At 43.8% G+C, this 11,443-nt stretch overlaps 1 non-coding gene across 1 annotated transcript; it reads right to left on the bottom strand.

Annotated features, from left to right (window-relative positions):
• Window positions 1-2,150: 2,150 nt before the first annotated feature.
• LOC112061964 (small nucleolar RNA SNORA11) lies at window positions 2,151-2,281 on the bottom strand. Its single transcript, XR_002890467.1, has one exon. It is a non-coding gene; the product is annotated as a small nucleolar RNA SNORA11 (small nucleolar RNA).
• Window positions 2,282-11,443: the final 9,162 nt, after the last annotated feature.

The raw sequence follows: 11,443 nt of genomic DNA, 5'->3' as shown, positions 1-11,443 counted from the left end.
GATTGCAGTTTCTTGTGAAATTACTGGGCATGTGAGCTATTAGGTGACAGTGTGAGCTGATAGACTTCGATGTCAGTGCATTAGGGTTTAACTGGCAGAAATCCTGTTTTCCTTTGGTGACAGTCCTGAGAAGTAAGTGATTGTAGAGTGTGTCCCGCATGCCATCTTCCTGCCAGTCCCATCTATAACCAAGCTGGCTCCAGCTGGGCGGGGGCCGCCTCGGACTGTGGGAGCCACAGAGCATGCCTGCGGGACTCTGGCTGCAACACTCTGTTACGTGCTTTGTGCCTCAGTTTCCTCCCTTACAGTCGCAGATTACACAAGGTAACCCCTGAAGAGAACTCAGCATCTCCCGCCATGTGCCATGTGTCAGTTTCTCAACAGCCTGAGAGCTGTGCTCTGTACCCTCAGAGTCCATTGTCTCCCTTGTTATTTCTGCTTCTGTGCTGCTCATCATCTTATGGAATCACAGCAACTCCCACGCGCCTTACTACAGGGCGGTTCTTAGATGTGAGGGGTCATCCAGGCCGTGCCCCTTCTACCAGTCAGTCTTTTGGGAGCTCACGGGCCACACATCTAACCTGCCACTCCCCAGGGGACACTGGAGTGACTCTCGTGATAATCAGGCTATGTAATTTCATTGGTGAGAACCCACCCTCAGTCCCCTCAGTGTAGCTTGTCCTCTGGTCAGCTGGTAAATCCTCCAGGCCCTCAGGGAAATCTCACTGTTCTCATGAGGCTGAAGGCAAATCATACCATTGAACTTGGGATACAAAATTTGGACAAACTTATATGTATTTTCTCGTCCTCATGGAATTATCTCCAAATAGTTAATCAAGTTTGCAAATGCAATTAGCTGGATTGGTATGGTGTGGGGTTCAGATGGCCTGGGAGGATGGGTACCAGCCCTGGACCTAAGAATGATAATGGTCCTTTTTTTTTTTTTTTTTAGGTTAATTTGTGCTTTTATTTGCCAGTATAACTTAATTACAGTGACTAGCAAACTTTCTTGATCTAAAAAATACATTTTATACCACAATCCAACAAACACATATCTAATATGTATACATATATAAAAGTGAAACAAAAGTTTTGCCAAAAACTTCTACCCTGAGTGTTAATTTTTTTTTTTTGAGACTTTTTTTTCTAAAGCAGTTTTAGGTTTACTACAAAATTGACAGGAAAGGACAGAAATTCCCCATATACCCCCTCCCCTCACATGCATAGCCATTATCAACAGAGTGGTACCTTTTTTTTTTTTAAACCAAGGATGAACTGCATTGACACATAATCACCGAAGTTCGCAGTTCACCTTAAGGCTCACTTTAGTGAAGTGAATCCTGTTGCACATTCTATGGGTTTGGACAAAAGTAGGATGACATACATCCATCATGCATAGCCATTATCAACAGAGTGGTACCTTTTTTTTTTTTTTTTAAAGCCAGTGATGAACTGCCTTGACACATAATCACCAAAGTCCACAGTTCATCTTAGGGTTCACTATAATGAAGTGAATACTGTTGCACGTTCTATGAGTTTGGACAAAAGTATGATGGCATATATCCATCATTATAATGTCATTCAAAGTATTTTCATTGCTTATAAAAACTTCTGTACCCTGCGTATTCATCTCTCCTCTCCCCCCAGTCTCCTGGCAACCACTGATCTTTTTATTGTGGTTATTGTCTCCATAGTTTTCCCTTTTCCAGAATGGCATATAGAATCTATTTTTCTTTTCCTTTTTTTTCAAAAGAGAGGTTCTGGGGCTTCCCTGGTGGCGCAGTGGTTGAGTCTGCCTGCCGATGCAGGGGACACGGGTTCGTACCCCGGTCTGGGAAGATCCCACATGCCGTGGAGTGGCTGGGCCCGTGAGCCATGGCCCCTGGGCCTGCGCGTCCGGAGCCTGTGCATCCCGACCCTGTGCTCCGCAATGGGAGAGGCCACAACGGTGAGAGGCCTGCGTACCGAAAAAAAAAAAAAAAGAGAGGTTCTAAGCCTTTATGTCTGTAAGACCACTCATGGCCCACTCATGCACGGACAAGACAGGCTCTAGGTGGCAAACTCCCCCACTAAATACTGTAGCTTTCCTTTCAATATTGAGCCCTGTCCCACTGGTCCTGTGCAGCAGCCACGTGGAGGTGCAGGGGGACATGGGTTGGGTATTTGTTCGTAGGAAGGCCACAAGTTTTGTGTCCCTTGTCACAATTCACCCAGATTCCTGTTGGGTATGCTGTAAACAGAGGAGCCGTTTCTTCAGGCCCCCCTGCTCTGAGCACACCCCAACCTTAATGGTCTTGAGCAAGCTATCATGTCTAATTGGAATAAAGGCAAGTCTTGAGATTTGCTGTCCAAGAGTGCCCAACGTGACAAACCCTAAATGAGGAGAAAGGATGCCAGAGCAGCTTAACAGGGCTCTCACCAACCAAAGTGGAGAAAAGCAAACCATCGGAAAGGAGAGTAACCATGGTTGACTGAAACACATTCAACCTATAAAAATCCATGAGCTCATAATAATTCTCAAAGAGAGCAAACACACAAACAAAAACCCTTCCCTAACTTGCCTTCTTTAGAACCAAGAGTTACACCAATGCTTTCCTCTGAAAATTCAGCTAGGCAGGGGGAAGAATGAAGGCTTTATTCACCTTTCCTGCAGAATCCATCTTTGGGGTTACTAAATAGCCCCAGCTGATAAGAAAAAAATCTTCTGTATGGAATTAGGCCAGGTAATAACCACAGGTGATAAGATGAGAAAATCCCCTTTCATAGCCCCTGATGAAACAACTCAGGGCCCTGAGTTAGACGGGGCTAGATACACCCAGCGTTCCAGATGTGCACCCCAATAGCTCTCAGCTCCTCAACCCAGAGAGCTACTTGAGCAAAAGGAACAGTCAGGCAACCAGGCAGCCTGTGGAACCCCGAGGTGGTTTCCTGCTTAAATTCTTCAGACATAACCACCTCAGGGCTTAGGGACCTCCTTTCCAGAGACAGGAAATAGGGAGCCATTAAACCACTGCAGGACAGTCAGACCCACCAGAGGACAGATCCTCTACAAGACCACTGACCTGGCCTCTTCAACAATATAGTGAAAAAGGGAGGTGAGGGAGGAGTCAATTTAGCTTAAAAGTGATACAAGAAATCAAAAATCAAAAATTTTGTCCTTGATCTGCATGAACCATATTTTAAAGATATCTTGGAAACAACAGGAGACACTTGACTTCTAAGAAGTATGAGATGATGACAAAGAATGATTGTCAATTTTCTTAGGTGTGGAAAATAGGATTGGTATTATATAGGAAAGGGTACTTGATTTTTAGAGGAGAACATTAAAGTAATTAGGGTTAGATGCCACAATGTATGTTATTTAGTTTAAAATACTTCAGCTGAAAACAACAGTTGTAGCAATATAACAAAATGTTAACAGTGAAATCTAGGCGGTGTATATATGGGTATTCATTTTAATATCCACTGTATGTTTGAAACATTTTAAAATAAAAAGTGAAAAAAAAAGGTAAAAGATACACGGCTTAACAGCAGCTCCTTAAGCAAAAGATGTGGTGATTCTGCGTAGGGCAAGAGATGAGAGCTGGTGTATCACCAGCAAGGTGGCAGCAACCCCCGGGCACATCCCGGGAAATAGGGTTTGCAGATGTCGGACAGTGGTCATCCTGCAGGTGAAGAACTGGAAGGGACATTTGGGAAAGGTACTTGGAACCACGCTCTAGAACAGAAGTGACAAATAGATCTTGGATGGTGGCCGCCAGGCTGAGCATCTTCCCAGACCATCCTTCAGGTCAATGGGAAGAATGCTCTGAGCAATGGGTGACGGACCATCCTTTTGCCTTTCTGAAATCCTGACCTTTATGGACCCACCACATACATGAGGGGAGAAGTTAGAGAGGCAAGAAGCTATACCAAGTGAGTTTAAAAAGAAAGGTTTGGGTTTGATATGCAAAATAATGTTAGCAACATGCAAACGACCCGAGAGGAGGTGCCCGGGTTGTATAGGAACCTTCTGCACACCAAGGGCCCAGCCTGGAGGACACAGCCCATCCACCCAGTTCCTGGAGGACAGAGAATACCCTTGTCCGTCCCCAGCAGAACCTCTCTGTGGTGGGAAAGGGAGATGTCAGAGAGAAGAGAGGAACTCAGTCCATTCTTGGAAAGAAGGCTAGAGCAGGGTGTTCCGGTGCATGCGTGCACGTGCGCACGGACGTGTGTGTCTTCCTATTGCTCTTGTGGTTTTATTTCCTTGATTTCTGCTCGTATTTTTTTCTCTTTCCTTCTGCTTGCTTTGCGTTTATTCTGCACTTCTTTTTCTAGGTTCTTGAGGTGGTAGCTCCGATTATTGATCTGAGACTTCTCTTCTAATGCAGGTATGAGGCTTCTAATGCAGCCTCCAACAGCTGACTATCAAAATGAAAAGTTTGATCACTTTTATTTTCATTTGGTTAAAAGTATTCTGAAGTTTCTCTGGACTCTGATTCATGGATTATTTAGAAGTGTGTTCTTTACTCTCCATCTATCTGGGGATTTTTCACTCCTCTGTCTGTTACTTACTTCTAGTTTAATTCCTTTGTTGTCAGAACATACTTTGTGTGATTTCTATTCTTTTAGATCAGTTAAGGTGTGTTTTAAGGCTGAGAGTGTGGTCTACCTTTGTGAATGGTCCACGTGAGCATGAGAAGAGTGTGTATTCTGCTGTTGGATAGAGAACTCTCTAAATTTCAATTAGGTCAAGTTGATTGATAGTGTTTTACAGATCATCTGATTTCCTGCCTCCTTGATCAGTTACCGACAGAAGCATGTTGTAGTTTCAACTACAAAAATGGATTCGTACATTTTCATTTCAGTTCTATTAGTCTTACTCTATATATTTTGACATATTTTTAATGTATTGTTAGGTTCATGCATGCTTAGTGCTGTTATAGCTTCTTAGAGAATCTATCATGTTACTCTTCACTCCTGATAATCTTTCTTGTTCTGAAATCTGTATTGTCTGAAATTAATACAGTTCCTCAAGCTTTTGTTTGATGAGTGTTCTTTTGATTAGTAGCATGGTATTTCTTTCTCTGTTTCTTTCTTTAGGGAGATTTTCTATCTACATATTTATATTTAGGTGGGTTTGTTGTAGACAACCTAGTTGGGTTTTTGCTTTATGTCCACTCTGCAAATCTCTGTCTTTTAATTGGTATACTTAGACAACTCATATTTTAAATGACAATTAATACAGATGGATTGGTATCTACTATCTTTGTAACTGTTTTATAGTCATTTTATTTGCTCTTTTTTCCCTAGTGGTGCATTTTGTGAGTTCAGTTGAGCATTTTATATTATTGTATTTTCATATTTTCTTAGCATATCATTTCTAGTTCTTGAAAAATTTTTAGTTTTTGGCCTAGAGAGTACACTATACATTTTTAACTAATCTTAGTCCACCTTCAAAACAACACTCTACAGCTCCATGAGATACAGGTACTGGCTATTCCCACATTTTCCCTCCTGGTTCTCCCGTCATTGTTATCATTCATCTCACTTAGTCACCCAATACATTGTTATTATTACTGGTTTAAAAAAACAACTACTTTTAGATCAATTAAGAACAAGAAAAATAAAATATTTTATTTTAACCTCCATCTATTCCTTCTCCAGCAATATTCCCTTCTTTGTACAAATGCAAGTATCTGATCTATGCAGTTTCCTTTCTACCCAAAGAACTTCTGATATTTCTGTGTGGCATGTCAGGTGGCAATGAGTTCCTTCAGTTTTGTTTTAGAAATTACTTTTTTCTTATTCATTTTTAAAGAATAATTTCTCTAGATATAGAATTCTAGGTTTCTTTTTCCTCCAGCACTTTAAAGATGTCAGTCCACTCTCTTCCTTCTTGCATGGTTCCTGGCAGAAAGGTCTCTCTAATTCTTACACTTGTTCCTTCAGAGTTAAGATGGTTTTTTCACCCTCTCTTCTGCTTGGAGTTCTCTGAGCTTCCTGGATCTGTGGTTTGGTATCTGTCATTAATTTGGGACCATTCTCAGCCATTATTACTTCAAACATTTCTTCTACCTCCCTTTCTCTTTCTTCTCCTTCTGGTATTCCAATTATACATATGCTACACATTTTGATATTGTTCTATAGTTCTTGTGTGGTCTGTTCTGCTCTTTTTTTCTTTGCATTTCAGTTTGGGAAGTTTCTATTGGCTTCCTTCAAGTTCAGTGATTTTTTTCTTGGTGCATTATTCAGTGTTCTCCAGAGAAAGAGAGCTAATAGAATGGAGAGGGATGTTAATGAATTGGCTCATGTGATCGTGGGGCAACTGTGAAATATGCAGGGTGGATCAGCAGGCTGGAAGCTCAGGCAGGGTTTCTGTGCTGCAGTCTTTTTTTAAAATTTTTATTAATTAAGTTATTTATTTATGGGTGCATTGCGTCTTCGTTGCTGTGTGCAGGCTTTCTCTAGTTGCAGCGAGTGGGGGCTACTCTTCGTTGTGGTGCACGGGCTTCTCATTGCGGTGGCTTCTCTTGTTGCAGAGCACAGGCTCTAGGCATGGGGGCTTCAGTCGTTGTGGCTCGTGGGCTCTAGAGCGCAGGCTCAGTAGTTGTGGCGCACAGGCTTAGCTGCTCCGCGGGGTGGGATCTTCCCGGACCAGGGCTCGAACCCATGTCTCCTGCATTGGTTGGCGGATTCTCAACCACTGTGCCACCAGGGAAGCCCCTGTGCTGCAGTCTTGAGGCAGAGTTGCCTCTTCTTCAGGAAACCTCAGTCTTTGCTCTTAAGGCCTTCAACTGACTGGATGATGCCCCCCCCCCAACATTACAGAGCATTAATAACCTTACTCCATGTCTGAGTAGAGTCTGAGTAACTGATTTAAATATTAATCACACCTGAAATATTTCTTCACAGCAACGTTTAGACTAGTGTTGGACCAATAAACTGGGCACCGTAGGCCAGGCAGGTTGACATAAGTTAATCACCACAGTCCACCCCTTGTCAATTTGGCACCCTTCCACATCTCCTTAAACCATACTTACTTCTATAGCCAAACACCACAGACTGGGTGGCTTATAAACAACAGCAATGTATTTCTCACAGTTATGGAGACTGGAAGTCCAAGATCAAGGCACCAGCACAGTCATGTTCTCATGAAGGTCCTCTTCTGGTTCATAGCCAGAGCCTTCTCACTGTGTCCTCTTGTGGTGGAAGGGGCAAGGACCCCTCTGGGGTCTCTTTTTTAAGGGCACACATCCCATTCATGAGGACTCCACCCTCATGACCTAATCACCTCCCGAAGGCCCTACCTCCTCCAAATATCGTCACCTTGGGGATTAGGATTCTAGCATATGCATTTTGGTGGCAGGGGGGCAGGCACAGACATTCAGTCCATAGCAGGTAAATACCCAGACGTGTGATGGCTGGCTTGTATGGTAATTGTATGTTTAATTTTAAACAAGCAAAAACCCTGCCAAATGAATTTCCGGAGTGGCTATACCATTGACATTCCCACCAGTGGTGTGTGAGAGATCCAGTTTCTCTGAATCCTCACCAGCATTTGATATTGTTATTGTTATTTTTTTTAGCTGTTCTAATAGGTGTGTAGTAAACCATCTCATCATGGTTTTAATTTGCACTGCCCTATTGGCCAATAATGAGTATATTTTCATGTGCATTTTTGCCGTCTGCATACGGTCTTTGGTGAAATATTTGCCCATTTCTTTTACTGTTTCATTTTGAAAGTTCTTTATATATTCTAGATATGAGCCCGTTTTCAGATATGTGGTTTATAGTTATTTTCTCCAAATCTGTAGCTTGTCTTTATACTCTTTTTTCTTTATTCTTTCTTTCTTTCTTTCTTCCTCCCTCCCTCCCTCCCTCCCTCCCTTCCTTTCTTTCTTTCTTTCTGCATCAGGTCTTAGTTGCAGCACATGGGATCTTTCGTTGCAGTGCATGGGCTTCTCTCTGGTTGTGGCGTACGGGCTCCAGAATGCCTGGGCTCTGTAGTTGCCGCCCGCGGGCTCTCTAATTGTAGTACGAGGGCTTAGTTGCCCTGCAGCACGTGGGATCTTAGTCCGACCAGGGATCGAACCTGCATCCCCTGCACTGGAAGGCAGATTCTTAACCACTGATCACCAGGGATCACTCAGTTTGGCTTTCTGGGCCTAATTCTGTTTGCTTATGGGGAACAATTGAAAGAGAACAGCTTTCAAAGCTCATTTTGGAACACAAATAGACGATTTATGTAATTAGCCCAGGTGCAATTACATGGCACGCCATCAAGTGGCTTCTTCATGAACTAGATTGGCACCACCTGATTCTTATAAACATAAATAGATCAAGTTGTTAAGTAACAAGTAATTGCAGAGAGCACATGATATTCTCTCTGGGCAAATCAGACTACCCACGTTTAATCTGGCTTCTGTACTGCTCAGGGGAATCAGAAAGAGGTGGAGGGAGGCTCTCAGAATGATGTGCTGAGCAGTTTGGGTTAAATTCAAGGAGATATATGAACGGCCCTGTGATCTAGTTAAAATGCAAATACAGCAGGGAATGATAAGAACACATTTTTCACCATGGCTTTACTCTCCTTCAGAGGAATCCATTATTCTTAAATTACGCACTGAAAACTATTTGCAGCAGATATTATAAAAAGCGTGAACAACTTTTTATGTATAAAGAGCTCATGCAAAATTAAGAAAAATATGAAGACACAAATATTTAAGTTGTCAGAGGATGTGAAGAGTCATGTCCCAGGGGAAATACAAATGACTGATGCATATGTGACAAAAATTAAATTTCACTAGTAAGCAAAGAAATGGAAAATAAAGCCATGAGGTGATGCCTTTTTGTCACCCATACTTCTAGCAATAATTTAAATGTTGATATTGCATTTGCTTTTATCCCTCTGGAAACCCCATTGGATGGCCTCATAAAAGCACAGAAAATACACCCATGAGAGCAAAGGAGGAAGGAAAGTTGTTCTGTCTATGGATGACTTGAGACAGGCATGGGAACCGGTGTTTGTGGATGGGTGAACAGAGCAAGGGATGTCGCAGCCGGCAACATCCCGGAAGTCTGCCCTGTTGCCCTGAGCTCAAGGTCATCGGGAATTGTGGAGGCCGGGAGTGGGAGTGACACAGACACCCAGCACTGATGGGAGGTCTGTGTCTGGAGCAGCTGCAGTTCCAGCCCCTGGACGTCTCCCACACCCCGCCCGTCCAGACAGCAGATACCTGTGCAAGCCACCCACCCAAAGGCAAAACCAGAGGATTCTTCCCTGAAGAAATGGAGCTTTCTGGGGAGTCCCAGGGTTTCCAGAGTGGTGCTGGTACCCAAAATCAGCCCCAACCCTGCTAGAATGTGGGCCCACAACATGACCCGCCTGCTGGTCCGCGCCCACACCATCGCAGTGTGGTCAGGGAGGGGGCCTTGCCAAAGGGGCGGAGGGAGGCCACCTCAGGCCCCATGTTGGGGAGAACACAGGAGGAATGTCACAGCAGGGAGCCAGAAGAGAAGGGAGAATCCACAGGAAAACTGACCCGGAAGCATGGATCATTCTGCAACAGAAGAGCTCCTTTATAAAGGATTTGAGTTTGTATTTTCAGAGTTGTTCAGGAAGATGTAACAAACATAAGAAAACAGGATACTGGGACAAAGGAACACTTGCAAAACAAGAAGACCTTTTAGAAATGAAATCAATTGTTTCAATAAAACATGGAGCTGAAAAAGACAAGACAGAAAATGTGAAAGAAAATGTTAAAAAGAGACAGAAGATCAATGCAGGGTGGCCATAATTTGACTAAAAGGGTGGGTCTGGTTGATCCATGAAACAATACGAAGTCTTCAGTTTCAGAGGCCACCAAGAGTTCACAATGATTGAAATAGACCACATATTCACCCTCCTTTTTTAAGACTGAAAATATTAAGGATAAAGAGAAGATTCTAGGAGCTTCCATAGAAAAAAGCAGATCACCTGCAAAGGAACCAGAGCTGAAAGGGCATCAGAATGTTCCCTAGTCATTCCAGATTCCAAGTGAGTTTCAGCCTGGAACTCTGTAGCCACACCATTAATCAAGTGTGAGGACTCACTGCAGGGTTTCCAGACATGCAAAACATTCAAAAATGCATTTGTTTTTGCACCCTTTCTTGGGAATTTGCTTGAAAATGTGCTGTCTCAATAGAAGAAAAGCCCAGAGGAAGAAAGCTAGAAAAACCCAGGGATCTCAGTTGCTCCTGGCTGTGTCCCCAAGTCCGCAAGAGGAGCGAGGCCCAGGGAGAAAGGCGCTGATTCCTGGGGAGGGGTAATGCGGGGAAAGCGAGCTGAGGGTGACGTGTGTGACCGGCTCTGGGAAAGCACACTACTCCTTTTCCAGTATGAAAAAAAACTCCAGGGGGAGAAAAAAGCCAGACTGCATTAGTTTGCAAGGGCTGCTATAACAGAGAACAGCAGGCTGGGCAGCTTAGACAGAAGTTTATTCTCTCACAGTCCTGGAAGCTGGAAGTCTGAGATCAAGGTGTCGACAGGGCTGGTTTCTCCCAAGGCCTCTTTCCTTGGCATGCAGATGGCCATCTTCTTCCTGTGTCCTCACATGGTCGTCCATCTGTGTGTGTCTGTGTCCCAATCGCCTCTTCTTATAAGGACCCCAGTTATATGGGATTAGGGCCCAGCCATATGGCCTCATTTTAACTTAGTTACCTCTTTAAAGACCCTCTCTCCAAATACAATCACATTCTGAGGTCCTGGGGGTGAAGACTTCAACATACAGATTTTGGGGGACACGGTGCAGCCCATAACATGTACTGAAATGTTGTTACTAGGAAGAACAGAATGTACAAAGCAAATTGCAACATGGCCTGACTTTGCAGGGCAGGTGGAGTGTAAGCAATGAGAACCCCTTTGGCCACTGAACACCTGGATGTCTGTATTTTAAAGCACATGCCTGCCACATTTGTGAGCTTCAGACCCTTCACAGGGTTTGGGATTTGGGTTCGCAGGCTCAGTTGGTGAAGGCGGGGTCTTGTTTCTCCTTCTATGAACACCAACCCCAGGCTGGTGTTCCCACAGTGGCCGGACGCAGGAAGCTGTGACACGCAGAATTCCTCCCACAGTTGGTGGGTGAGGAATTTAATGAGGGACCACCTCAAGCTCTCAAGGCCTCGAGCAGCCAGGTTTTCCCACAGCAATGTGGCAAGAAGATTCTAGAACATAAGCTCTGTGAGGGCAGAGACTTTTGTTTGATTCGCCAGTATATGCCCATAGACTGGGCCAGTGCCTGGCACACAGTAGGTACTCAAGAAGTGTTTGTTGAATGATTCAATAAATCAACCATTAGGATGAAACTATTGTCAGTAGTTTCCTGTTGGTAACATGTAAAAGAGTCTTGGAAGGGGTGAGTCCTGGAGCAGGCTGGGAGCAATTCTAAATTTAGAAGGAATTAGCCGCATCTGGCCATAA

This window comes from Physeter macrocephalus, chromosome 5 (genome assembly GCF_002837175.3).
Source record: "Physeter macrocephalus isolate SW-GA chromosome 5, ASM283717v5, whole genome shotgun sequence".
NCBI classification, from domain to species: Eukaryota; Metazoa; Chordata; class Mammalia; order Artiodactyla; family Physeteridae; genus Physeter; species Physeter macrocephalus.
Note: the sequence above shows the minus strand (reverse complement) of the source record. Positions and strands in the feature narration are given on the sequence as shown.